Source organism: Bidens hawaiensis, unplaced genomic scaffold (genome assembly GCF_021521415.1).
Source record: "Bidens hawaiensis isolate Kalapana, Puna unplaced genomic scaffold, B.hawaiensis_p1.1 tig00005142_1, whole genome shotgun sequence".
In the NCBI taxonomy this organism is placed as follows: domain Eukaryota; kingdom Viridiplantae; phylum Streptophyta; class Magnoliopsida; order Asterales; family Asteraceae; genus Bidens; species Bidens hawaiensis.
In genome coordinates this window covers 637,809-641,455 of record NW_027491327.1, presented here as the reverse complement: position 1 = coordinate 641,455, position 3,647 = coordinate 637,809, and the positions used below count along the sequence as shown (strand labels likewise).

The window sequence follows — 3,647 nt, the reverse complement described above, 5'->3', positions numbered from 1 at the left end:
TAACCCATATCAAAATGACCCAGTTTGAGCAAAAGATCAACCCGGATAGTGCCCAGCTATAAATTACTTGGTCCCAAAAGAGAAAAAAAGAAATATTTCGAACATTCAATAAGAATAAAAGCCTAAAAGGTGCCACTGTCAAGACCACTGTCAAGACCATTTACAAATAACGGGGACCAGTAACGTCATCAATGATGCCAACCCTACTTCTCACTTTTATAATTACTGCAGATTGACAAAAGGTACATGTATGCTATCTTAATCTCTCGCACTTAGCACTACTTTTTTTAAAGAGTAAAGGCTTGCTACTGACTCTCATGCCACAGGATGGTTAATACCCCCCCCCCCCCCTTTCGGTAACAAGGCTCGTGGTGCTTTCATTTTGCTGGATTTGCTTAATAGGTTCTTGGATCATCCATTGGAAAGGTATTGAAGTCTGTAATTTCAATACAGAAATATATATCAGAATTTACTTCAATAATAATAATTGGTTAACAGATATCATTGTTATATGACAAATTGGATTAAAATAATCTCACATTTTCTGTATTGACCAATAATAATCCAACCTTGGCTGTTTCCCACCTGTAGTCCACCTTTTTCATCTTTTTTGGTTTATAGTCCCCCATTGAAAATAGGTAACGACATTAGTATAATGCTGACGTGGCTTGATGTGCTGGCAATTAAAAGTTTCGCATGGCTTTCTTGATTATCTGATTTTATTAATTGGGTATTTAACCCATATAACTCATAAATCCATTGATAATCAACCCATAAGAGGCGGGCCTATAATTATTAAACACTAATGGTAAGCCTATCAATGGTTAGCTCATTAATTGTTAGCCCATTAGTCATTAGGCCCAATTATTTAAACTTCGCCTAGGCATAGGCGCATAGCTACGTTTGTCGAAAGCCTTGGTGTTATCCAATTTGAAACCCGATATTTTTTTTATACAAAATGATAATAACTACTCTAACGGATATTACTATTAAAGATATAAACAAATAGTATTTGTAAGTTCGACACTTCGACTCAAAATCTAATAATCTACCACCATCAACCTAAGTGTATAACAAATTAACAACCATGTAACTTTTTAACATTTTTCTCAATGAACCACTTTGCTTTTAATTAGAGCAAACTTCTTGAAAGATTTTAGGTTATTAAAAGAGTTTTTATACAAGTAAATCATACATTACATAGAAACAAAAGGCAAACGAGCAACAAATTAATGATTTATCGAATAAACAAGGAAGCAAACTAGGAACAAATTAATGATTTAGATTTGTTATATTACAAAAATATAATCCAGCAAAATCACAAACGTAGGCACTTTCCATACTTGACGGGTGCAACATCAACAAATTCGCTCATGATCAAGTTACAACCTAAGATCTATGACCATATTATGTTAACTGTTCGTATTTCGTTCATTCCATCGGTATGCTCCTAGGTACCTGTAATTGTGATCCGTTTGCCAGACCCAAGGGGTCTTTCTGTGGAAACCGTCACGAACAATCGTCGTTTTCTGATGGTTTTTCCGCTTCTCACAGCTGCTCTTTCCACGCCGTTAGTGGAGGGTAAATAGAGAGGCTTTCCGTGATAAAATGTAAGGAAAATAGAACAAATATTAACATCAAATGGTAAGGAACAATTGTGAATACTATCATTGTTTGTGGTTAGAAAGTCATGGATTTAGGTTAAGAGCCAATAATCTAATCATAAGCATACTTAAGGTAAAGATTATCTAAAAAAACTTATGGCATTTTTAATTTGATTTGACATGATGATATCACAATGATACAAGTTTTTTAGACTTGGAGGTTACACATATTTCATCAACAGATAGCACGTCTAAATCTATATTATGATAATATGATATATGTTTCTTTCATGATAGCAATTATTGTTAGAACGTCAATTAAATAGGGTGTCATTAAGAAAAAAAATCTACATGGTAATGAGACCATGAAAGAATGAAAGTTTCGCTGTTGTTCTTTGAGTAAGCCGTCCAAAACATCCTCATGGTTTAATCATTTTTATCATTTCTATCTAAAAGGATTTCTTTTAGCATTTATGTTATTATAGTTTTATTTTTTTTAATCAAATTCAGTAACACTAAAGATTGTTGTTAACTTACCATTTAAAATTCGTAAAAAAACATACAAAACCATATAAAATAAATTGATATCGACTATTCTTGATTTATAAGATCATGTGTAGTGAGACACTTTTCTCATCCAAAAACCCCCCAAAGCACCGGGAACACCTGGGAGCGCTTTCCACAAAGTGTAGGTGGGGAAGAAAGGGTAGAATGTGATTGGTTGATTCATTTGTTTTTTTTAATATAAAAATAATAATAAGGTAATGATTTGAAATTGCTTCATCCATTAGGACCATTACATTCCTTTTAGCCAAAAAAATCTTAATAACGTGACGCCACATGATGCAAAACGTCTCTATAACTATAACGGCTCGATTCACTACACACGGTCTAAAAACATGAAAGCAAAGATTATCATATGTGAAGACATTATTATTATCTCTAGCTTTTTTTAATAATAATAAAAAAATCTTTTTATCATGGACCCAACTCACCATTTATAAAATACAAACATGAGATATATTAAATAAAAAAATGAATCCATCTAACCATTTACAGTTTAAATGTCACTCATACATTAAGCAATAAACTCATCATTAAATCATTCCATGAATCTATCGGGCCGGGCAAGCACCAATGCAAGCAATCATTTTGTACCTTTACATTCCCATCAAACGGATGGAACCCGCGGTACGGGCCTGGGTGCCCATCTGGCCTCAACAACGACAAACGTGTCGTATGCATTCTCAAATTCTTCCAACTCAACCTCTCTCATTATCATATCGATATCCGTCATGTTAACCTCTCCATTTTTAAACGGACCCGTTCGGTTACAATACCCTCCGGTGTTCCATTCCCCATTCTCAAAGTGATCGGGTGTTGTGGTCCGGAAAAACATGTACACTTTATGGCTAGGGTTTGTTATGAACCCGAGAGTGGTACGGAGGGCTTTTCGATACGCGTAATGGAACTCGGTTTCCGTTATATTCTCTTTGTTACAATTATGACACCCTATTATTGTGTTGTTTTCGTAGTATATCGTGGTTTTTAAAAACCATTTTCCACCTGAAATAAAAATATAGTTGAAGTTACTGAACTCGTTAACCCAAACCGAATCAAGCTCATCGAGATGAAGCTCGATTGCACCCGACGAATGCCCGTCGTTGTCCTCGAATATATTTGCCTTTAGAAGAAAAGGTGACCAAATTACTGATAGTGTGAAGTTGTAAGATTCAATGAACCATCTTTTGCTTCTCCAACCTTAAGCACATTACTAGAGTTAATCTTTATAAAAACTAGGGTGTGTAAGAAACCGAAATAACCTAACCCAATAATTTTTTTGTTAAAGAAACAAAATTCCAATTTGGTTGTGTTATCAACCAAAAAATAAAAATATTGAACTAAACTGAAAAGAAAAAAAAAGAAAAATTTTTCTTTTTCATTTTTTTTATATATATTTTTTTGAACAGCCTATTTCACCTAATGTAATCTTAAATGACTAAAACAGATAACCATTTGGCTGTAAACAACACATCTTTGTTA

At 33.8% G+C, this 3,647-nt stretch overlaps 1 pseudogene; it reads right to left on the bottom strand.

Annotated features, from left to right (window-relative positions):
- Positions 1-2,775: 2,775 nt before the first annotated feature.
- Positions 2,776-3,376, bottom strand: LOC143629012 (protein trichome birefringence-like 26 pseudogene; annotated as a pseudogene).
- Positions 3,377-3,647: the final 271 nt, after the last annotated feature.